Source organism: Megalopta genalis, chromosome 2, assembly GCF_051020955.1.
Source record: "Megalopta genalis isolate 19385.01 chromosome 2, iyMegGena1_principal, whole genome shotgun sequence".
In the NCBI taxonomy this organism is placed as follows: domain Eukaryota; kingdom Metazoa; phylum Arthropoda; class Insecta; order Hymenoptera; family Halictidae; genus Megalopta; species Megalopta genalis.
In genome coordinates, this window is record NC_135014.1 from 41578316 (window position 1) to 41604415 (window position 26100).

The following is a 26100-nucleotide window of genomic DNA, read 5'->3' on the forward strand; positions in this document are numbered from 1 at the left end:
TAAATTTTTAGTGCTTGATAGAAAAGAGCGCCAAGGAATCTGTCGAGAGTAAATATTACGAGGCTGGCCACTGAGTCGACCCTTGCACAGGTAATCTTCCGTAAATTGGATTGAACTTGACACCCAATTAGAAGAGGAAACCTGAATCGTGATATTTATAATTTTGTTCGTCGGTTAATAAGTTTAGTTTCGGAGTACATTGTCACATGTAAGTGACAGCTTCCTAGAAGGATAAATTCAAATGTGTTTCAGTAATGTTTCAATTTTCTGCACAGCTTTACCAGTGCCGGAGGATCTGTCCCTCTAAAATTTGAGTGAATCGAATGAAAATCTCAGAGTTCGGAACAGTAAATTGGCCACGGTTCGGACGTCGTTGGTTTCTCGTTTGCGATAAATTTCGAGATTCGTTCATAACATTCCCCTCGGCCGAGCGGTCTAGGCAATTAGACTTTCTAACGCAGGCGCGAGAGCGGGGACCGGGCGTATATCAATCGCGGTTAATTAGTCGCCGGGTGGAAGGCGCGTTGGTTCGTGGGCGACGAATAAAGGCCGGGCATGCGCACGCACGAGAAAACATCGGCAACGCGATACCGTTGACCCCAATGGTAAATTGTTTTTCGAGAAAGCTCCGCAGATGCAAACTGCACGCCGGTTTAATTAATTGCGCACGCACCACGGACAACACGGGCCCGGAGCCTACCCGTGAAAGCTCCGCTCGGTACGCCTCGGCTCCGATTATTTACGATTAATTAACCTCCCGTTCGATTTAGAGAAATAAATTCCCGGCGATGTCGCGGCATTTTTCTCGGCTTGACTTTTCTGACCGGGGTCAAGCGAAGCCGCAGCACGCGAGACCTATTCCTTCTTCTGCCGTTTTCCGGAAAGGGGACGCTGGGAAACGAATGGCCATCTCCGACGAAAGAAAGACCAGCTACAACGTTTTGGCAACGAGCGACACCGAATTATTTGCTGTTTATGGAAACACAACGTGCTCTCCCATAGACCGGCCGCTTAACAATGGCTTCCCGGAACGGATAATTCGTTCCCGAGGATCCAGGAACGCGGCCCGACTGACCTTTAGATCTCCGCTCCGCGGCTCCTTGACGGATACCACGAGAAGCAATTGAATACTTTCCATCGTGAAAACCGGCGAGCTCGATTCACGAGAAACCGGGAAGAACTGTCGACCCTGGCTCATATCGGTGCACTTCTGACCACGTCAAAGAGAAACTAAAAGGACCAATTAGGGACTCGAATGATCCGGAGATCCCATAGCTCTCTGCGATTTCGTTTCCTTCGAAGAACCGCGGTGAGCAGATCTGCCGAGGTGCTCGGGCCACTCGTGTTCTCCAGCGCTAATTATCTGCTCTTCTACCTCGAGGAACGAACAGCGTGCTCGAGTGCACGCGCCAAGATGCTTCTCGTCGCTTCGGATCGAGAAACGGATCAACGGGTCTCGCGGGCAGAGTACCTGAAATCGGTGCGTTACACGCGCGGCCCCGTAATCCTACATCAACGATTCCACTCGAGCCTCGAAACGCTCCAAGTGGTTGACGTTGCACGCATTCTGACGGACGGATCCGATTGTATCAGGCACTCGGCATTCCTCGGATTTTTTCGCGGATCTTAATCGGACTCGTCCACGCTGGGCGCCGTCTTCGCGTGAACCGGTGTTGGTAAACAAAAGCCTGGATATCTAAATCGCGACGGTGTATCGCGCCTCGCCGGCTCGAGAGGCCCCCTAATACCGGTTCCCTTATCTGCACACGAATCGAAATCTGGCGTGTCGCACGCGTTTCCACTGCGTTCCCGGCCCCGATGCTCGCTGCACGCACCTCCGAAGCACGAACGTTTGCGACAACAGCTCGTAACGACGACGGAACCGGTTGAAATTTCAACAACAAGGAGGACGATCGTGTCGAACTGACGAGGACCGCGAGGACCCGATGCAATGCTCTGCGATTCCAACTACTAGTCCCCGATCACGTACCACAGACAATTATTTTAAGAATGCTCCGACTGCTCCGTTTCATCGGCGACAAGAACGTTCGAACTTGGCGGCAAACTTGGAAATGCGGACTCTAAACTGGACACTAGATTCATCCCTTTCGGATGGTGGATTTGCAACTAATCTTAAAACAAGTCGAATAGATAATACGATTCAAAAGGAGATGTTTAACCTTCACGATTGCCAAGACTGTTCAAAGAGTGACTATTATTACAGGTATTCACCTATTCACAGAGTTACAAAAGGTGAAATTAGGTGAGCACAATAGAAGCGGAAACCGAGACCAGCAGTGTCTGCAGTGCCTGCTTAGTAGAAACATCTTGTCGGAATACAGTAAATGCTCTCTCCAATAGTCTCTCAGCACGTAAACAAAAATTGACAATTTCACAGGAGGGGATACGATTGTTCGAGCCTGTCGATTCGATTTCATAATCGCTGATTGTTAACGATTATAAAAACGAGCCTTCTCTCTCCAAATTGTCCATTTTTAAATACAAGATGAGGAACAGTTGGTGAGAACTTACTGTATTCCAAGAGTTAACCGCACCATTTTCCCTTTTCTGGTCCCCACTTAACGTCTCTCACTTTCTGAAGCACTGAAGGAAGTACCAAATTGAAGAGAGATCTGTCTATCGAGCGGGAGCTCCTGTACAGACATCGGTCCACGGTATTCGAACGAGAATCAAGGTCTCCTACGAAAGAGATCATTTGCACGGCGGACGTCGGATTCGCGAGAGTTACGCGAGTCTTGCGCGATTATCATAGCCTCGTTGATCGTTTTGGAGCAGCGTTGCTGGTGAGAGTGTATATCACTGAGACGTCGACATTCGATGTATGTCGCAATTTTTCGTGGTAGTTACGTAATTATCGGACAACTTGTACACCACATCGATTCGGTCGCCACCGCGAGACCTCGGCACGATGCACCATCATCGGACCCATCGCTGCTAGGGGAGCCCACTACGCGTTTCAGCATTAGCATACGTCACAGCACATGGGACGACATTGGTCCTGTCGATGGTCGAGGCGAACGAAGCGAACGAGCCGAACTATCCTAGGGACCACTTTGTCCACTTTGACCACTCGTCATGTGAAACGATAGACCACGTACCTGGGTTCATATCCCGTGTGCTGCCAGATTTCTGTAACCAGCAGTTGCACTGTTACCCCTCGACGCACTGTACTCTTCAAGCACGATATATTACCTTTTCCAACGAACAACCAGCGATCAAAGGTCTCGACACTTTTAGCCGCGCGTCTTCTCTCGCACCATAGACCGAGGAACAAGGAACTTGAACAGTGGAGCACCTTGATTATAGGAACGCGGTGAAAAATAGGAATTCTAGGTTTCAAAGCACAACACACAGTTCTCGGGTTCTCCTTCGAGCCGGCTTGCCGAGGGACAGTCACCCTCGGGAATCCGGAGGACTTGGACACCACCGGCTTAACTATCCTTTCAGAATTGTGCGCGTCCCGACACTTCGACACTCGTTGTCCAGAACGGCGTGTTGCAGACGTAGGATCTGTCGTAGGCGATGGAGGTGGCGAAGGTCGATCATTCGAGGTCCCCGGTGTTTCCGGTCCAGCGATTTCCTTCGGTGGCGGAACCGTGTTACTAGCAACTGATTCGCCCGTGTGGTACACTGTGAAATACACCGCGCCACCGAGACCCCGAGGAGGTAGCAGCCAGTAGGTAGGTGTGCGGTCGAGACGGGCTGCTGAGCTCTTATTCCCTGGTTCCGGCACGAGTTCCGGGTGATACGACACGTCACGGGCCAGCCAGTGGACACGGAACGAGTCCAAGCGGTACGGGTACTACGGGTACAGGTCGCGCGCACTGTCAGGAACCACCGTGTTTGACCTCTTGTACGGATCACCGATTTCTTCGCTGGCACACACGCGCCGCGCGAACCCGATCTCGAACTCGACGATAATCCTTGGCGAGCGTGTGGCGGGTAGCCCGGCTTGCAGAAAAAAAGCCAACGTTCACGTCCGCGTCCAACCCCTCGATAAACGCAAACGATGCAGGACCCGTGACGAGGGGGTGGTAAGAGTGCGTTGCTCGTTGCGTGAAAACGGCGGCGAAGGCTCGCCGGGCTCCGCGGGTCTCTCTCTCTCTACGCACAGAATAATATTTTAATGAAGGAAAGACCGGCCAGCGAAGTGCCCACGTCGGGTCGCGCTGCCGAACTGCTCGCTTCCCCGCCCCTCCGCGGCCAACCGCTTCCACCCCTCCACCGGCGCCGGGTCCGCCGAGTGCGCTCCGTGTCCGGATAATCCCCACCATGCGGCTCCCTCCACACCGAGCTGTGCTCGCGCACCCCTCTCCGGCGTGGGCTTCGCGGCAGCTGCGCCGCGTCGATGGTGGGAGCAAAGGGGCGTGACCTATTGATACGAGTGGGCGTGGCCTGTCGAGCCCTGGATGCTGCGCCGTCTCTGCTTGGTGGGAGATTTCGCAGCGCCGTTCTCCCTCCCAGCAAAGCCGGCTGTCCCCACCACGCCGCGTGGAAACGGCCGGCCAAAGACAGCGCTTCGGCGACAGCGCAGAAGCTGAGGACGACTCCGCTGAGACACCGTGCCGCCTGGTGGGGGAACAGGCGCGAGTCGCCGCGCCGCTTCTGCCTTGCAACTTCCCGGATATTTTTCCGGTAAACTTTCCTCTCCGAAGGGTAGGCTCTCTCGTTCTCTCTCCCTCTCGCTCCCTCTTTGCTCGCCTGTCCGGACGTATCGTCTGCTTGACTCGATCGAAGATCCAGGATTTCCGACGGGAGGAGACGCCGGTAGACGTCTTCGTTGCGTATACTTTTATTCTCTTCTTTCTCATTTTTTTCTTCGTCTTCCCGACGAGCCCGACGAGCCCCTGTGAGAGTTTATCGGTGTGCCTGTGCATGATATTCTCCTTTTCAGGACCTGTTAAAATGTGACTCGCGTCTCCGGCCGTTCAAGTTAGATCAATTCCGTCGAGTTTCGGCCGGGGTGGCAAGTGCGTTTTCGGTGTCTAGTCGCGTTCTCGTTACCAAGGCGTGCTACCTCTTCTTGCTCATTTTACCGTCACCTATCGCGGCCCATTTTCTTTTTCTAGCTGTCGCCATCGACCGGCAACTTTTAACTGGAGACCTGTGCCTCCCAGACTGTTGCCTCCAACGATACTCCGTTTTCAAGTGGTTCGTGGTGGTAACTAGATGGAAACATTGTCGGATACGATTTTGTATAAACGATGCAAGGTTGTTTGCTACGATTCTCGTATGGATTACAGAATGAAGAAATGTCAGTTATTCTGCTACTCGATATAGAGCCTAGGGTTACCGCCATTGCGATTTCTGCTGCTGCTGGCTATGGACGGTATTTCAAGAAACGGTGACTGTGAATATCGCTTCTCTGACTTCAATTCTCTGACAGATGCCCGTTTTTACAGTCTTTTCGTGCCTGAGGAGTTAGTCTGCTTTAGCCAACATTTAAAGCGTACCATTTGTATACATTTTTCTTAACGAAATATCAACTGTGCTGCTTTGTATTTTTATTTCTGATTTGAATTATTGAAAGAAACACGCGCCACCCGTTCCTTAAAAAGTGAGAGAACACATTTGAGTTTTATGTTATTGTTTTAACGTGCTCGTAGATCGAATTTGAACGATCGCTGATAAACCTAACTTAATTTGTTCAATCAACTAATGTACGACTAACCATTAACACAGCAACACGCGTTCTGACCATTTTTAAGAACTTTAACGTTTTATGCGAGCAACGTGATTTAAGTACAGGATTCGTTCGTTCAGTAAATTGCTACAGTATTTTTGCTACCCATTTACATGCAGTATATGATTTCATTAGTATCATCTTTGTGTTCACAAATTGCCTAACTTGTTTATTACTTATTATTATTCCGATTGAGATACACCAATTCGATATAGCATATAAAAATCATACATTCCCAGATTGTTCTAGTTAGAATGATTCGAATGATCTAGTATTCGAAAAAAAGTTGTTTGCTTTAGACACAAATTTTAATATAGAAACACCTGTCATTTGGAGAAACTTAAAACGATAAAATCAGTGTTCAATAAATTTAATAAAGCGATTGAGCAGCAGGACTGTTCGTTTTCGTGAACAATCGATCAAAAGCCAACGATCATGATCGAGGAGGGTTGAATCGGCTGTTCAAGGAGCAAGCGGCAAGAGGGTGGAGAGGGAGGGAAATCTGTGAATGGATGGACCGAAAGGGAGAAGGCTCCATTCGTTCAAAAAAGGATCCCTGCTCTGTCTTTGGTCAGTTTTACTGCACTTTTAGGATTCCAGGATCCAGGAATGCCCTTCGGCCAGGTGTTTCGTCTTGTAAAGGGAAACTCATAAAGTGACTTTAAACCGATTTCTCCTTCCGTTCCACAAAATCACTTTTTCTGTCGGCCGAAGACGCATGTCTCTTTTTGAAAACACCGAGCCTGAACTGTCGGCTATTCATATTTATTGATGAATTGTACTGTCGGAGGTGATTGCACAATGAATACTTTTTTTAAAAGAATCTACAGACGTCTACCTTTGAACACATGGATGCGAACACGATTTAAGGAAGATTTATTTATGATCCCGTATTTCTTATTAAATAAATCTTTCGATCATAATAATGGAAGTTCGATGTTTGGAAAAGAAAACCGAAAAATATATTTGTTTTTCTTAAATTTTTATGTAAACCGATTAGTGTTTTATAGTCATTGTCTCTACGATATTCTTTTTTTTTTTAAATCAAACCTTAAGTTTGTTTTTCGATGATTTTAGTAGTTTCTAAACTTCGACGAAGTTGATTACTACGACCTCCACTATCCGAACCTCCAGTGACTGAATTCGATATTACCTAAATACGTGGTGCAGTAAATTCTCCTTAAATGTCCTTCAGCTTGTAAACAAAAATGGACGACTTGGAAAGAGGAAATACGATTATTCGAGCTTTGTGGCTCGTTTTTATGGTTACCGATTGTCAAGACCTATAAAAACAGGCCGCATGGAGATCGTATCTCCTCTTTCCAAGTTGTCCACTTTTGTGTACAAGTTGAAGGATGATTGGGGAGAATTTACTATACTTGCGAATCGCTGAATCTCAGACAATCTTAGCCCTTTGGAAAATAGGCTATTAAATAAAACGATGTGGAATACTTTTCAATATAACGATGACTTTATTTTAACGAACGAACAAGGCACGTCTTTACCGTATGACTGGAAGATAGAGTGGCGAGTCAAAGCGAACCCCGTCATGCGTCCACAGACCCTATCGGTCTGATGATCGAAGCTCTGTTGCCGTTTAAATTATTTTCACTATTCTATGGTTACAATCTTCGGGACACGTAAAAGAAAAATATTTAGACTAATTCGATTAAATCTTTCACCTATTTTATCAAATATGCTTGATGCAAAATGTATCACCGACGCAACTGCAGTGACTAAATTACACTTCCTAAAACTTCCTATACTTCCTATTGACTCATTGCAACTTGATACAAAAACGTATAGCACAATTAACACAATAACTATAGTGTTAATACTAATACCATAACCAAACCGGTCGAAATTTTTTGTTGTTTATATCCTGACTGCAGATCTTCATGTAAAGTAAAAAATAATTACAAGATGCCGGAACTACATAAATATTTCTTTCGTTTCTTAATCCTTTTAACAAGTTGAAAATAATTCAACGGTATTTCTAAATACGTCAAGTGTTTTTACTGTTTCCTACTCGATTAAATCATTATTAGACTGCAGATTTTACGCATTCATGGCACAAAAATGAGTAATTTCAATTTAAAATAGTAGAGAGATCAAAAGAATTTAGAAATGTCATTGTATTATTTTCAATCTAATAAAATTATTAAAAGAAGAACGAACTTTGGATTAGTTTCTATTTCTTGCAGTCGACGTAGACAATTTTTAATGTGCATTAAAATCCGCAGTTATTGCGACGAATGTACAAGATCTATGTACATATATCGATCCGATAGGAGGTTCTGGACCCGGAACTTGTCGAAAATCGTTCGTCAGATCGGCGGGAAGTTCCTTATCGGGACTCGGAGCTAGTATAACGAAGAAAAAATGGAATTTTAACAGAGGCGAAAATGGCGGGGCGTGCGTGGAGAGAGGTGGCTCGTCGGATGGTACGGTTTTATGGGGTCGTCAAAACGTTCCGCGATTCTCCGGTATGCGCCCGGGCTCCATGCATTCCTCGTCGCCGCTGAGGCACTGAGGAGCCTGCTGACCGTGTCCTGAACTATGAGAAATATTACAAAGAGTTAAACAACGACACGGTAGCCGGCGGTCGTTCAGCAAACGGTGGGAAAAGGTTACGCCAAAAAAAGCCAGACCAGCGCCGCTGCCGGTGCCGCCGCCACTGCCACCGCCGCCGCTTGGGAACCCGAAACGATTCTATCGTGCTCTAGCAGAACTGGCAGCCGTAAAATCGAATTACTATCGTTTTACCTCGGTAGCCTATCCGAACGATTTGCGAGGATCTTCCCTGCTACGCACGATGAAGCGTTGCTTGTGCCTCGAACGCTTAACGTTCGGCAGCGCGGGGTAAATCCTATGGAAATTTCGCCGGGCAGTAAAACGCGGTTTCTCGGCATCGGAACGAGCTCGCGCTTGATTTCGGATGATCGTAGACAGTGGGAACAGACGGATACAGAGCTTGATAGAGACGGTAATGGAATTGTTCGCAGGCTTTATGCCTCGAACTTTGAATTCTTTCGGTTGGTCCACTCGCTATGGGATCGGCAACTGTGGTCCTTGAACAGGTGTTACTGTTCAGCAGATATTAAAAACAAGAGAACGCATAAAATGTATAAAATTACTCGTGATTTCTTTCGAACTTTGCACATTAACCTTTTGCACTACGAGTCACCTTTGTGATGAAGATTTCATAGACAACCTGTTAGACACGAATCTTATCCACGTCTTCCAAATCGAAGTAAAATCGTACTGCAAGGTGTTAATAACTTCATGGATCTGCCTGCTGTCGGTTTTGCACAAAATGGATCTTACTAACAGTCAAGATCAGTTTATGGATTTTGCTGCAACTGTCAATAAGCTTTATAAAAAATTGACGTCGACTTTTGCGTTGAATGATATTTAATTGTTGTACCTTTTTTATTATTAGACTGCAGGTGATAGGTATTCATGATAAAAATGAATAGTTGCAATTTGAAACGGAAGGACGGTTAACCCCTTCATTGTGCTTAATGATTTTACGTTTTAATATCTATTATCCGAATTTGTGAAAACTATTCACTAAAATATATTATTTATAAAATGATTGCGACAGTAATTTTTACATCGAAATTAAATATAGCACGTATTGTACGTGTTGGGATGACAAGGAGAGGAGAAGGTAGATACTCGATGTTGTAAATCCATCTATGGTAGAAACAATACGCAATCATATTTACGGCAGAGTCTGCCAGACTCCGTGTCCGCAGTTAAGGGTTAAGAGACTCGTGTTGATCATGCCAGATCATTTTTCTTGTTCATAAAGATCCACACTCTACGTAACATTTTATTGCTTTATTCGAACGGTTCTCGCATCATCCGCGCAGGCTTCAAGTTGTTATTCGACGGGCAGAATGCAAGTTGTTGTCGAGAAGACTAAACCTCCCCTTTATAAAACAGTGTCGTCATTAGCCGTTGTGCCCGCGAACGTTATTATTTAGCAGGCTAAACGAACCGTCACGTTGCGCGCGTTTTCGCGAATAATTTATCCGCGCCGGAGGCGTAACTCATCGCCGAGTGGAGCGCAGGTTGCGCGGTTGTCGGCGAGCAGCGTGTATCCAAGAAACGGAGTTGCCGAGCAGTCGCGCACCGGGGCAAAACCTGACCTCACCCTCGCCCCGGTTTTCGAGCCTGAGTCCGAGGTCCGTCAGAAAATTACGTGGTCTCACGCGCATGCACAGAATTCGGCCCGGCCTGGAAGGGTCGTCCTAGTTGCGTGTGCATCGAGCACGCACCCGACACAACAGGGGTGGAAAACAACCCTCTCGAAGGACATTCTGTCGGCTCGTTCCCCGAACGACTCGTGAGACGCACGCAACGCGTCTCGTTACCAGGTGAATGGTTCCTGAAGGTATCGGAGAGGATCCGGACACCGGCCGGCAGCGGTTGGGGGAAGGGAGAAGCGGCGCGAGAAGCCTGAACCTCGAGTTCAGGGTAAGAGAGAAAGGAACAAGAGAAAATGAGGCGGAGAAGAAAAGTCTGCCGGAGAGAGAGGCGAGGAGCACGCACTCGGCTGCGCAACTTTTGAACCGGAAGGAAACCGGACTGACCAGACTGCCGGGCGCCGTTCATTTCACCCTTCTTACTCGACGAACACGAGCTGTCGACCTTCTTACCGATTCCTCCGTGCTGGCCGGTTCACCAACGGATCAGATCGTTGCGACGGCTATTGTTGTAAATCATAAATCTCGACTAACTGGTCATGATTTCGGTGGTCTGCGACCGTTTCTCGTGTCGGGACACGGTAAATAAAGCGCGCGCGCGCACGTTTAAGAACACTCGTCGCGCGACCAGCTTCTCACAGAGTTTGAATTTCAACTGTCTTTTCGCCGAGCGGATACTGATCCCCGTCGTCCAGCTTTCGATTCTATCGCATTGGCCCGCGAATAAGCTAAAACACCCCTCAATCGTGTCCCCTTCTTGAAACAGTAACACAAACAATCCAATAAAAAAAAACGATAGAACACATGAAAGCGAACGTAAAAATTCTGCCTATATTTTTGAACATTGTTCTTCGTAAATTCATTCACATAAATACTGTTACGTAACAGGCAACCGTAAAAAAATGTTTATTCGAATACGAGTGTTTCCAAGCATGAACATACTGCTCCATACTGTGTACTTAAATTTTTTCGTTGTCTCGATTTATGGTACACTTGGCAAACGCGTTTCATTTCAAATGCCCGTCCCAAAATAGGGACGTTAAATATGTAACACGTGGACATGATACGAAAACGGTGTTCCACAAATAAGTACATGCTCGTACTTTCATATTAAATAAATATTTGAATATTTATTGCGTTATCTACAAACGTAAATCTATTGAATAATAGTATAGTTATTCAAGAATAACACTTTTCAGTTGTAATACAATCCATAATGATCTTACACTCCCCGAAAATCGTTCCACAATAGGTACCTTTACCCCAGTCAAAGCATCGAGCTCTCTTTACTGAACCTTTGTAACAGAGGTGCGCACGCATAGGCGCAACGAGAACCGCACCATTGTTATATAGTATTTTATATACACAACTTCAAATTTAGTTTAATTAATATAATTAAATATTAATAATAAATACAAAATAATAAATTAATTTAATAATGAAAATGAAATATAATAAAAGTGCATTAATAAAAAGTATAACATTTGACGAAAATTTCGGAATAAATCTTTGAAACTATCACACCTATTAAAACTTGCGTAATATGTTATTATTATCATACAAACGTGAAATGAAGAATCAAAATCAATTATTCTTACTTCACGCACTAATAACGAGCAGATACGAATTCGGTTCAGTAGAAGCAAGTGTATTAAAAACATTCCTTTTCTTACAACATTTCTGGCAATTATGGATAAGAACTAAATATGGATAGGAACGAATAAGTAACTAGTAGCGTAAAGCCTGAATTCTGTGAGATGATGATTGGTCAACTGTGAACGATATTTTATACTGGCCAATTTTGTTAGTCATTTTAACAAAATTCGTTGAAAAAATAAATGAAATAATATGAAAAAATCGAATTGAATTTTCAATGGAAGCCGCACTTAACGAACAGCCGCGTTTGCCCATCGTTGCTCAATAAAATCAGTTTGCAACCTTGAAATCGGAGGCTAGAAAACGTCGATGACTAGTTAGATCATCGACCGTACCAGAAGGAGAAGAGTTTCTCCGAATTTTTATAGACGGAAAGTTTGGAGTTGAGTGTGCTGTTCAAGGAAACGGAGAGGAAACTAAGCAACAATTGTCCAATAGTAAATCGACTTCGCGCGCAAGAGGATCGCGCAGCTTGAGCTTCATTGTCCGCAGTTTCTCCGGCTGTTCGGTCCGCAGTTATGAAGATGATCCTGATCTTTTTTTTTCGGCGGCAGGCCTCCAAGAGCAACAGGAAACGAAAGCGGGATAAAAAGAGGTGGAGATGCTACGAGAGAGAAAGACAGAATTTTGGCAGATTCGGTTGTTGTTCATCAGGTAGCTGGACCTGGTGGTAGAATTGTTCGACACCAGCAGGTGCTGGCCATCGGCATTCAAAGTAAAATATTGTTCTTACGTCCCCGTGGCGGCGCGTCGAAAATGCCCGGAGGATTTCACCGGTCTTTGCCTAGGGAGAACGACTATTTTTACGTCTCACGGACATCCATCCCTCTAAGCCTTCCATTCTTTCTGTGGAAACAGCCCGTTTTCCACTACCTGTTAACATCACTGGCCTTGCTGGTACTGAGAAAACCGCCGCCCGAATGGTCACCACCAGTCGTCCCCGGGGTCTCTCTCAGTTTTTAAATAGACCGAGGTCCACGCGAAGCTGCACGTTCCACGATTCTACCTCTAATGAAAATAACGGCGCGTGACGTATGAACACATCAAATTAATTACAATAATTCCATAATATTCAGGTGGTAAATTATATATCATTTAAATTATCGCTGCACGCGTACTATAATTACCTTAATATTACGGTAGAGTGTCGATGTTTATGTAAATATCCAGTTCAGCGAACTATTTTGCATAACTCGATTCTAGCGGAAACGTCGACTGTTTTCTAAACAATTCAGCAGCGCGGTAAGTAAGAATAAACCTTCAATGGAAAAATGGAATTCGAACGAAACTAAACCGCTCGAACGTGGAACGGGACGACCGCCGCAGCTAAAACACAATGCTACTTGTTCGACTGTATTTCTTCTATACACCTAGTGGAAATAATGCTCGCCCGAAGAATTCCAATGCGAATTAAAAGAAACCGACGCATTTAGTCCGGACTGGAGCTCCTCGGTTCGGCTCGCATAACTCGCGGCCATAACTCGGTTTTCACACTTTCTCCGTGGTCAGTAACATTGGCAAGCAGCTTTCCATTCGTTCATCGAAGCAAGGTTCATTGTTCGAAAACGTGGAATCGGATCGCACGACCATAAGCGTCGCACAGTGGAGTAAAGTGACGAAGTTCTGTTAAAATCAAAGAATTTCTCATAGAGGCGGAACCCTTTTTTTACGACATTGTCATAATTATTAACATCCCTATAGCGGTGCAAGAACTCCGCTCGGAATTACCAAGCAGTGCAGGAAATAATTTTCTTCACGAAATGGACAATATCAATATTGCAGTTTTTCATTAAATTATACTTTTGTTTATAAATATTATAATAAATACATCACACCAATTGTTCCGTACATGTATGAGTGTCCCAAAGTTATTGCGCGAGCGGGAAATGAGGGATTCCTGAGGTCATTTTAAGCAATTTTTTCCTTACCGAAAATGCAATCCGTGTCTTTGTTTATAAGTTATTATCTAAAAACAGTGACCAATGAAAGCTGAGCGCAGGATCTGCATGGTGGTTGAGCCAGCGACGGAAGGAGGGGACTACGCCCAGGCTCCGTGCCCCGTTCGAGGCAATGAACAAGCCTCGGAGCGTGAACTTTCCGATTTTTTTAACCACGTGGCAATAATCATTTTAAGAAAAATGCTGTTCATCCTTATCTTAGAATGTCTCAAGAACATTCAGTAATTTTTCGGACCTGAAATAATAAGTAGTTTAACTGGAACAGCCGACGGTAACGAATAGAAGAACGTCTCCGAGCAAGCTATTCTAACGTTCACTTTCATTGCACTATCACTAAACACTGATCACTTATTCGATAATAATGTCGGACGAACTTTTTCTATGAGACACGTTCCAAGTTCACACCGTTAAAAACGCGCAACGCGTTTACTCCAAGGATGCTGCAAAGGGTTCAGGGGAACGTTACGAAATGTGTCAACGCGGCACGCACTTCGGTGCGAACTTCGTATGTGTCTCATAGAAATATCGGCACTTTCTAGAGCCACACATATTAAACCAGGAAAGTTCGTCTGGAATTATTATCGAACACGTGATCAGTGTTTAATGATAGTGTAATGAAAATGAAGTAGCCTGCTCGGAGACATCCTTCTGTTCATCATTGTCGCATACAGATCAGCTGTGCAATCCATCGTACATTGTACGAGGTCAATGCACTCTTCCTGCACATATTTTCGAGCAAGAAGTGGATTTTCAACTTATTAATAATATTTTTCGCATTTCTCAAACAAACAAATCCATTACGTCCTTTGACGAGGTTATTTATCAATAAAATAGCTTTGAGAATTATTTGTCGAATTCTGTTCGGACACGGAATTATTTAAATTAAAATATCATTTACGTACTTCGACGGAGTTACTCTTATTGTTAATTTCACTGTACGCGCCGCATACAAATTTCACATGGTAAACATGAGATGTCATGCACACCAGAATGTTAAAACGGCTGTTACGGTTAAACTACTTATTTTTTCGGGTCCGAAAAATTACTAAATATTCTTGAGATATTCTAAAATAAGAATGAACAGCGTTTTTCTTAAAATTTTGGAAGTTCGCGCTCTGTGACTCGTTTATTGCTTCGAACGAGTCACAGAGCCTGAGCGTAGATCCCCTCTTCTGTCGCGGCCAGGGGCGGAGCCAAGTTCCGCTCGCTGGCCAACCACGTCGCAGTTTCCCCTCTCGCCTCTCATTGGTAACTGTTTACGATAGTAACTCGTAAACGAAGCAGCGGATTACAATTTCGCTAAGGAAAAAGTTACTTCAAATGACCTCAGGAACTCCTCCATTATAATAAATAAATAAATATATATATATATATATATATATATATATATATATATATATATATATATATTATATTTATATATGTATATTATTAATTAATTTTATAAATATTAACATATTTATATGTGTTGTTACTAATTCGTTGTTCATTTGTTGTTAATTGGTTTATCGCTTAGATATTCAATACATGTAACTTTCAGTTATATTTTTGTTTATAAATGTTAAAAAATAGACTCTGCAACTTATTGTATGTTCATAAGTACACACATGTAATGTTTTAATTACCTGAAATATCAGAAAGTTGGGTAAAGATATACGATACCAGGCAGAAAATCTTTCTTACCGCGTTTTCGGGGCAAATAGCCCACTTCGCGTCGGCGCGCGCGCTCGCGTTAAGCCGTGAGAAAAACGCGCGCACGTGAATGAACAGTTAGGGCTAATTGGTGGCGAGGATGAAGAACGAGATGAGGTGGGAGAGAAGAAAGATCCGGACGGAGAAGAGAAGAGAGCGACGGCGGAATGTGCGGCCGACAGGATGCGCGAATGTTGTTTAAAGTCTAGACACAATGTAGGACCCCCGAATTAGTGGGCTCGCTGCGCTGCGGTGCTTCTACGGTAATTAACAAAATTAGCCGCAATTAGAGAGTGCTCGGTGGACCGGCGCGCGGACCGGCGTGTCCCTTTTTCCTTTCTCTCGGGTTTGGTCGGCGAACGGTCAGACGATTGGAGCCACGACCACAGTGGGACGGGAGACGCCCTCGAGTGGCGCGTTTACGCCAAGCCTTAATGACTAACCACATCGGTCGAAAAAGTATCTAAGCACGAAACTATGGGGAATCGGGCATGATCGGGCTGTGATTACCATCTCTTGGCTCGAGGGCCACGGCGGGGGTGCGGGGAAAAACCAGCGCCATTTTACTCGGCCGATTGAACGTTCCGTTCCGTACTGATCCTCGTCCCGTGTCTGTTTGTAGACGACTGACTGATTGGATCGTCTAGTTATCGGATTTGATGAGATCATTCTTGCGGCGTGATCAGCATCGTAAACGTCGTCGCACGGCAAACGGTAATATATTTCGGTGGCATTGTGAGAAATGTACCGATAAAATACGATATGTAATTCCGTTTATACGACTGCGCTTCGCGTTGCGACCGGCCAGCGTTAATTCGCGTTTTTGACCGGGAACGTGATAAATTTTCTGGAAAACTTTACCGGCACCCGGACACCGAAAATGCCCGCCAGGGGCAGTGCATTTAGGGAAAGAGGGTACGCAAGGAGTGGAGGCAGGCGACGCATGCGCGGGTGTCTATAAGTCCCCACTCAGTGGCGTGGGGCATCTACCTAAACGCTTGTTCGTCCCTTGTCTGTCGGACTTATTCAATTTTTGGTGGGTGCTTGTGTCGTGTTCTTCTCAAGAAGTGTCATCCTTCGTTTTCACCGGACCAGAACTTAGTTGTCAATAGTGAGAAATTCTAAGTAAATCCTTGTTAATTTTTGATTATCAAGGTAAGTTATAGCAATTGTTAGCATTTATGTAAATAAGCGAATTTTACGTTATCTATGTCAGACTTTATACGTTGTTTGAGATCTCGTAATTTCTGTGCAGATTAATTTTATGATAACAATTGTAGGACATATTTTTGTTAAATTGTTTCATATTTTATATGGAAGGGTCCATCATTTTTAAGGTACTTTTTTAAAATGTTGTTCAATCTTTTACAGAATACTTTTATAATCACTTTGCAGTATTTATCTTAAACAATGTTTCCTTAAAATTTAATAAAAATATAGCAAGATTTGTAAACGTTGCATCCGATGTACTCTGAAGGCTTCGAAAAATATAGACAAAACAGGTGAATTAAAAAATGTAATCCTATATCATCAATTAAGCATAGAGGGTTTTCAATAACTCGATTTTTTATAGAGCGGTGATGTTTCGAAGGTACAAGACACGATATGGCTGTGAAAGAGGCTGCGTCATAAACAACAAGAACATAAGGTAAGCAGGGAGACAAACATTTGCATGTAATAAAAATTCGGCATTTCATATGCACCAGCGTAATAATTAAGACCGGAGCAGTTGTAATTAATACAGTTGCGAAATAAACGTGCGAGAAGTTAAGAAAACATCGTGACAATAAAAGTGATATTATGGTAGCAAACGTGTGGAACAGTTCAATGTTCTAGAAGCGATCTTCTAAACTCCAGCTGGCCGATAGCGTATCAATAACGATCGTCGTGGATCGCAGTGGCAATGGATTCCAGGATCAAGGACGCGGGGACAGGTTCCAACAACCTGCTAACCATGAGGCGCATCGTCAAGTGACACCAGTCACTGGTCAGTTCCATAACTGTGCACCACTAGGAAGGCATAAAGAAGCGTGGACAAAGTGTAGAGAGTGGGATAACCGAGAGCGGAGGGTCCGACGACCCCCAGTAGGATATTCGATGAACGCGCAACACCTGCGTTTTCGGAGATGACCATGAACACCCCAAAAACTCTGGGTGAAACTGACAGGACAATATACCACCCGCCACCGGCTGACCATTGTCTGTCCAGGAATGGTCTACGGATGGTGTCGCAATGTCACATGCAGGGAAACACTGGATACAGCATTATTATTTGCAGGCGTGTAATCCTAATTCTGTTTTAACTGCCAGGGAGATAGATAGGCAGTATCTGCTCGGTCAGAGCCCAGTTATTTATTACCTTTGTTTACACTGGTCCATCCGCAATTAACACAGATCAGTCCCGTACCGGCTGGGACCGACCCTTCGATGGGCGAACAACCTGTAACCTCCCGATGAAACACGCGCTAACAACCTCTTCGTGGCTCTATTGGCTAATTGAACAGCTGAGAGGCTGCGAGAATTGTGTCCCAAACTTAAATATCTCTCGGACCTGTCTACAGGTTACTTTCAGTCGTCTCCTTGGACTATTTATTACCAACAACAGGAAAAATCTCTGCTCGATCAGTCACTCTGCGAGTTTATGTGTTTGTACTGTGGATCACCGTGTACGCCGTGTAGCTGAATTAATAGACGGACGAAAACGTTAGGACGACTGGATTTCTGGGTAATTGAACAATCAGTTTTTTCTAATGCTTAATATTATTCGTTTAGATTAAGACAACGATCACTGTGAATTTGTTTAAACATTTTCAAATCTGTGATACATTTTAGTAATTGTAAAAGAAGCGTAAAAGACACGCAAAACATTAACACTAAAACTACCGAGCCATAAACACGACTAATGTGTATTGTTTTATAACTGGATTTATTTAAACTTCGCATGATTTAAATCATAACATATGCTTCAATAAAGAAGTCTACCTAAACATTTCTCCTGGATATATTTGTATAATATCAGGAACTGTAAAAGAAAAAATTAAAACGTAGTCAATTTGACTGGTTTGATAGTTCTAGTGTTACACTACAACAATGAGTCAAATTGGTGAGATTTGTTTTAATTCGAAATAAAATTTGATTCTTCAATCATCAGAATTTAGAAAGGAAAGCAAAGAATGGTATAAAAGAATCAAAAGTTTATATTGTTCTATTAACCAGTTAGCTATTGCAATATTTTTGCAAAGTGTGCAAGTTACTGTATTTGTTTGATTGTCTTCATATTAAGGACTCTAGTGGAATTGGTGGACTGTACGGTAAAAAAGACGCTGGTGTAGTAAAACTAAATATATTTTAACAAAAGAATGATGGAATGTGATGATGTATCGCGAAGCTGACGAATGATACGATCAAGCGATCGATTTATGGCTATACAGCTGTAGCTAGGTTTGCAAGCGCAATAGAATTACCAAGCATAATTATAAAAAGTTCAATCGACAAAAGACTCGCCGCGATCGAATTAAACGGCTCTATTTATTATCGTGGGCCATCGATTAGGAGAGGTAGAGGAGTGAGGAATTTGAAAATTGAAGGGACTAAGCAGCGCTGACATTCGTGACAGTTGCATAGGTTCAATACACTAACGAACAGCGGTGTGTGGGAACCAAGGAAATTAGGTAACGGATTTGATATTGGGATTGTTGGAAGGATGGCCCAGTCGACACACACATATTGACGATTGTATACAAGCTGGGTCGTTCACCTGGGCCGGTGACGAGCTCGTTGAACAGCTGACATTGGCACGGAGCACAAAAACAGACTCCGCGCTGGTGTTTTTGTTCACCGACCTAGGTGATACCGGTAAATGCGATGCTCGTGCTCGATTTTTAATTTTAATTTTAGACACTTCATGTCTTGTTTAACTATAAAATGTATTGATATATTATTAAAATATATTAATATTTTATTTAAATATAAGATATATAATTTAACCCGAGAAAGATAACCTACGTCGCAGAGGCGCCTGCGAAATAAACAACTGACTGCACCGTTTTCATAGAGGTCTAGTGATTTAAGTTTAAAATTACTTAAAATATAAAAAAATATAATATAAATGCATTTTATTTTTACAATAATGCCAAACCTTTAAAATGACTAGATTAACTTAAATAAATATCCATTGTTAGTATAAAATTGACGCCTTAGAAAAGCATGCGCCTCTGAAGCGTATGGTTATCTTTTACGTACGTTGTCATATGGTTATCTTTCTAGGGTTAATAAAGAATATCAAAGTATACATATATCCTTTTTAACCAGTTAACTGCGTTTGACGAATACATTCGTCACGAGGAAATGGCAATATACTGTGTTATGACGAGTATACTCGTCAAAAATTGCTAACTGGTTCAGAACGAAGAAGTGCTAATCAACGCAGTTATACAAGAAATCGTAGCATAAGTGGTTAAAATGCAGCTATGCATTTCTCGTGGACGTGACTCGTCTGGAGAAAATATTTCAATGAATTGAAAATTGAAAAAACTGGAGCTAAATTCGTAAAACGATTTCCGAAAACGCTATTTTGCCATCGGCGAATATCCGGACTGTTTTGACAAACAGTTTTATGAGAGACACATACGTTTTGATAGCGAATGTAATGGACACCTCCCGAGTTCGTTCTGTCGGTGTTTCGTAGCGCTGGTGGCAAAGGAAAGGTAAAAGTCCAATCAGGTGTATAACGATATAATGCCGTAACGTGGTTGGAGCGTAAGATAATAATAGTTTATAAGAGCATGTGTGTATTTACAGCGTGCGGTAATCCTGTTTACGGATCGGGCACATAAACTGCAATAGTGCATGGCCGCATAGTGCGTACGTGTTCGCCGCGACCGCGACGTGTGAAGAAAAAATACTGAACGAAAATAAACGCATAAAGAATACGATGCAAAGATAAATTAGTCGTTTAATCGACTGGATAGAGGTGCGTAACAGTTCTATAATTCAACAAGGATTAGACGTCGGTGGCATACATAGGGTCGTGAAGGACCCATGTTTTGTACAGTAAATATTTGACGATTGGTGTAACTTCCATATCTTGTGCATGTTATTAACCATTGGACGGCGGTCATTTTTTAGCATTTATGACAGTCACGGCTAGATCCGTTCGAATCGTTACGATTAATTTTTATTCGTATATTATTAAAACCTCTTTCTTTCATTCGTTTCAATATTAATAGTTAACGATTACACATGACTGTCACAAAATTAGAATGTAGGTGGAATGTTTGTAAACTCTGGGTCCAAATAAATATTGTCCAATAAATATCGTTTCAGCGGTTCTGTGAATTATGGAAAAGCGAAGTTTGGCGAAAAGGTCGATTAAGGACGGAACAGGTAGTTGCGAAAATGTGTCCATCTGTTGGCGAGCGTTGGAAGTAGTGTCACATTGGTATTTAATTATTTAGTTTCGACCAATGAACACGTGGAATACCAAAAATCGACGCTTAAAGTTACTTCAAAATTTAATCCTAATAATATAGTCATTAACAATATAGTCATCCTAATAACGTTCAGTTTGTTCGAGTACATTATAATAAAAATGATGTTTGAGAATTGATAAAAAATTAATGTCACTCAACGTGCTAATTAAAATTTTTCCATGTTTCATTAAAATCTATAGATCTATATATCAGATATCTATATATCTACATATCTATATCATGCAGAATCTAAAACCTATATAAAAATGTTGAAAAAAGTTGAGAAATGAAATTGTAAATAATCTTTCGTACCCGTTTCACGTTCGTGCGTGAAACCATTTTTAGACGTCTTGACTAAGGTTTTGATAGGTTTTTCGATTGAATTGAATAATTGCAAAGCTTAATAAAGAACGCAGTTCAATGTTTTCATCGAAAATAAATACAAATAATACCATGACGAAGCGATATTTTATAATTATCTGGTGCGAGCGAGATCAATTTAAGCGTTTCATTTTATTCGAAGATATGAAATGCGCTAAATCTTGCAGTAGAACGTTGATTTCATAAGATTTTGATTTCTCGGTATTTCTAAACAATACCCAATCCCACGATCGATGCGCAAATTCAAAGTCCGAAGGTGATTCAGGAACACGAGTGGCAACTCGAACATGGACATTTTGTCGGCAAACTACATATCTACGTTGCGAGCAATTTGCCATTAGCCCTTCTGCGTTGCGACCACAGGGCATACTATGCGTGATGAAAAAATAAGCGGAAACAGACGGGGGAGATTTTTATTTTCCGAGAGAAGGAATACAAATTCACCGGCTGCATGCGTTTACTATTTTATGAACAAAATCGTTCACGTCCTGAGCCTTTCACTACCACCGACTAAGATCGCCACATTTTATTTTACGTTGATCGATGTCATTGTCTGAGTAGTTTAACAGTAAACAATTGGCATGATCAAATTCATTATCTGATTCGAAAAAAGGTATGCACAGCATTAAAATTAATTCTTTCTCGAAGGCTGAGTTGGACGAGAATTAATAATACACATTACACGTTCCTTGAGGTTCGCGTATAATGTACAAGAACGTTGCGTTTGTCGTTAATTTAATAATTGCACAATGAAATTTGAATATCACCTGGATCCACGTTTGATAATTTATTTTAACGATTAAAGTTCGAAGGCGTCCTCGATATTCTGCTGTTTTCATTGATCTCTTTAAAAAGTAAAATACAAAGATTGACTGTACGCTATAATTAACATCATTTGCATCGATGAAAAATTGCTGAGTTTTAAATAATCTACAATTACTCCATACATATTCATTATCATCAATAAACATAATTCGTCCATTAACTTTGCGCGCACTTATTATTTATAGAATTGGCCGCATTAGCAATTTCAATTGTTTACGAAATTTGTTGACGATCTTCACGTAATTTCCAATCAACAATTCCTGTCTGAAATCACAATGTGGATAATTAATTTAGCACAATTTATGTAGAATTCTATTTCTCCCCCATTACAAGAGCTCGTGGCCCACTTATCTCAACCAAACGCGTAGAAAACGATCTAATCATTTATCATCGTCGCTATGTCATCTTTTACTAGCATCCACCTAGACCCCCCATAGCCGCTTCCGGATGTCTAATCAGCGGGACCACGAAATTCCTCAGCGTCGAAACTCTATCATTAATCCTTCGGCGGACTGATCCAAACCAGGAACAAGTTCGTTTGACATGTTCAGTTAGCCCTCTGTAGACAGTGCTTGCTAATGAGGTTTTTTAATACCCGAATAACTCCAAAAACGTCTAAGGCAGCTTTTCTATCAGGAGCCAAGCAAGATCTTATTAACTCCTTGCACTACGATCTCATTCATAGTTGCGTTGATTAGAACATCTTCGTCCTTAATCATTTCCTTTACACTTCGACTGTCGCGCCAACAACCTCAAAATAAAGTGTTTGATTTAATCAAATTGAAATTAAAGAATAAATTTGCAAGACATCAATTACTTTCTCAATATTTTTACGGTTTGAGGATCCCAATGAATATAAGAAGATCTAAATAGGTTAGCGTGAATACTAATTTTCAAATGTGTGGAAAAAATTCAGATTTTGATAATAAGAGAATTAAATTTTGTTTCGATTTTGCATATAAATGAATAACATTCATGCATAGACCAGATTACACTGGTCTACAAAATTTGGCTCATTTTTCGATACACAATGTTTAATGTGTAATCTTAATAGTATTTTTTACTCTGAATCCAAATATACAATCACGCAGTTTAATATTTGATAATTACTATAATCCTATATATACAATAAATTCTCAAGGTGTAAAACATTACCTAAAATGTGCTATTTGTTGATTTTCTGTAATATTTGTCGTCTGGAACATCCCATTCGAGTTCCCAGCAGTAATATCAGCCAACATATTAACACTCTATTTGCAAACAAATATAAAACTCCTGTTTCATTTGAAACAGTGAGTTTCAGTGATTCGAAGTGGAATTTCATCGAAACCGTACGCGATAGGAAAAAATGGCTAGAAAAAATATTTTCTGTAACAAAAATCCCGTTTACCAATTGACGACAGGAACCACGCCGCTTGCAAATTCAAAATGATCTCTTCTATACGTATATCAATTAGCACATAATGGCTCCTAATGGATGCACCGGTCAGACTCATTGTATGCGAAGATGCGAAAAATCCGAGTTTGCTCAGTTTCGTCACGGTTGTAGATCTGAAACGTTAATGTGTTCCAGCTGAAGCTAGACTACTTAGCCCTCGCGTCAATGACTATACATACGTGTCCAGAAAGACCAAGCTAACTGCTTGCCGACCAGTGAAACGCACATAAACGCGGTAGATAAACGTAAGGGAGCATTGATCGTCCGTTGCTCCTCCATTCACGAAGTTGGCGGTTATGGCTGTACTTATGTGCTTAGGTGCACATACACCGACTGTGTACACGTTTGGACACACGCGATGCGATTACTCGCGCGTATGGCCGGCGTGCGCGTGTACGTACACAGGCTTACACGAGCGTGTGTGCGAGCACGTGCGAGCGTGTAGGAGCGTGTGCGCGGCGAACGGGTGCGTGTGTTCAGCCCCAACATAGGCGCCAGCGAGTCTTGCTACGGCCATGCGTGGTCACGGCACATGCACGGTAGAATCGTTTCGGGGTCGGGAGAATAGCCCTGACCTTCCTCAAGCCCGCGCCCGTAACTCGCGATAAAACGAAAGGACGATGACGTCACTGGTCCTAGCATGTCACGCCGCGGCGGATCGTTCAGAGGCTTCGCGTTTTTCGCTCCTGAGGAATTTTCTACTCCTTCGATCCACCCGCTTTCTTCCGAGACTGTTCACCCCTGCCCGTATTATTTTTCTCACTGCTGCAACGACTACAGCTTCACTGTACTCGACAGGGTAACACGCCAAGAAAAATAAACTTCCTTCAAAATTGTGTCACTTTATTGTTCTTCAATATTTCTTAAGGTAATTTAATGAATTAAGTTGAAACTGGGAAGTTAAAATTGATCGTAGTGGATTGTGGTTTAACTCTTTTTCATACTAAATATCCTAGACAAAATCAATTTGCTCGAATATATTAATTAACACGTTCTGTGCCACGTGTACCATCGATGGTACACGCTTGCATGTTTACTTAGTGAACTGAACAAATTGTTTACAAGAAATTTAGAACCGAAGAATCAATTTCCACCGCAAGAATGGGCGTTGATAAGTTTTTGTTACGTTGTTATGTGTACGAGAATTAATAATTGCACGTAATACATCAAGTTTTAGTAAAATATCAAAGTGTGAAGATTCGAGTAAAAAAAGCTCGGCACGGAACGTGTTAATTAATTAATAATATAAATTAGTGTTACTCAAATGTAAACACACAAAATCAGGACAACTCGCTTAACCCAGTGTTAATAAAATGAGGTATCACGTACATTCCACATTTTAAATTGATTGTAAGCTTTTAATCAATCCCTGTGCCAGGTTTATACAACATTTTTAATTGCCATCTTATTCGAGTGAGATTAATTGAATTTGTTTGGTTTGAATTAATGAGCGTTTACTTGCTTTTGTATTTTCAAGGTAAAAGTTTGCGCTGCACCAGCACAAAATGTCCAAAGATATCGATTTTTATGAAGTACGTGGTATAACATCGTTTCAAAGAGAGTTGCAACTGTATATTGCAAGCACGCCGATATTCGCTCGAAAATAATCGTGTCATAGATAATGGAGGTCGTTAAACCATACAATATTTTCCTGCAAAACTTCCATGCCAACTTCGAACAAAGCTATAACTTGGCTGACAGTTTCTGGAATTGCCATGTACATGGTCTAATTTGCAACACTTTATGCTTGAACAGTTAACACACGTCACCATTCCGATATCAACGAATGTTTCCTTGCAAATATTAAAAAAGAGAGACGTTTTAAACTGGTAATTAAAAAAGAGATGCATTAACCGGTGACGTCGAGTTATAAATTTGTATAATCTCATAAAATGCAGCGATTTGAATGAAACATGAAAGACCGTACTAATCTGGAAGACCATAGTATCTATTATTTAATAAAGTAAAGATAGAGTCTAATATTTATAAAGATAAGATAGAATGGTTCAATGTCAGAAAAATAATCGAATGTTACTCAGACAGAATGGGTGCCCCATTGGGTGCCTCTGTCGGCGTTGATCACACGTAGTTTCAGCACTGCTGCATCGAGACAAGCGAGCGAGACCACGCGGCGGCAAAACGCTGTGTACGTGTTGCCGACAGATATTTTCTCGACCTATAGTGATTTATAACCGCTTCGACACTTTTTCTCGATAGTTTCATCTTCCGAAATCTTTGCAGAATCAGATGTCGTAGTCAGTTTTCTCCTTAGGTAAACAACTTCTCGTAAATATGCAAAAATATTGCGTAGAAAATCCGTGCTCCGGCGTTTTTGAAGGTTTGACGGTCATTTGATATCATCTACAAGCATAAGTTATTATAAATATCGATACCGACATATTCAGGAACCTTTTCTCTATCTTTTAGACCAATGCTAAAAATCGCACATTTTTGCAAAAACTCGTGTTTTTCGAAAACTGGGGTTGATACAGCAATTCCGTTTTCGGATGCGTGTTTGGGAAGTGATGCTCTACAAAAATCACACAGTGGTTATTATTAGGTTTTGATTTGATGAATAGTGTTATTTACAAATTAATTGATTAAGTAAAATATATAAGACCAGACTGTTTATTATTTTCAAACGTATTAGTTTGAACGAAACGGGAAAGAACGTACTTTTTATTGTTCATAAATACGTTGATTTGGTGGAAACGTGGAAGATCTGGACTAAACGATTTGAATTTTTTTTCAGACGATAGAG

The 26100-nt window shown here is 42.2% G+C and overlaps 1 protein-coding gene and 2 long non-coding RNA genes across 8 annotated transcripts in view; 2 read left to right on the forward strand and 1 right to left on the reverse strand.

Annotated features, from left to right (window-relative positions):
- The window catches only part of zfh2 (Zn finger homeodomain 2), a 259716-nt gene extending 255511 nt beyond the window's left edge, over positions 1–4205 (reverse strand). For 4 of the 6 annotated variants that reach the window (XM_033468679.2, XM_033468680.2, XM_033468681.2 and 1 more), the window contains exon 1: positions 3120–4205. The gene's annotated coding sequence lies outside the window, so the exon portion shown is untranslated. Of the gene's footprint in view, positions 1–2532; positions 3089–3119 lie in introns of those variants that run through there. The other 2 variants (XM_033468677.2, XM_033468678.2) reach the window with 2 other exon arrangements.
- Positions 4206–16205: 12000 nt separating this feature from the next.
- On the forward strand, positions 16206–19196 carry LOC117219494 (uncharacterized). The gene is made up of 4 exons (XR_004490033.2): positions 16206–16379; positions 16596–16726; positions 16798–16872; positions 17048–19196. It is a non-coding gene; the product is annotated as an uncharacterized LOC117219494 (long non-coding RNA).
- A 265-nt stretch (positions 19197–19461) lies between these two features.
- LOC117219495 (uncharacterized) lies at positions 19462–20839 on the forward strand. Its single transcript, XR_013032842.1, has 2 exons — positions 19462–20196; positions 20550–20839. It is a non-coding gene; the product is annotated as an uncharacterized LOC117219495 (long non-coding RNA).
- Positions 20840–26100: the final 5261 nt, after the last annotated feature.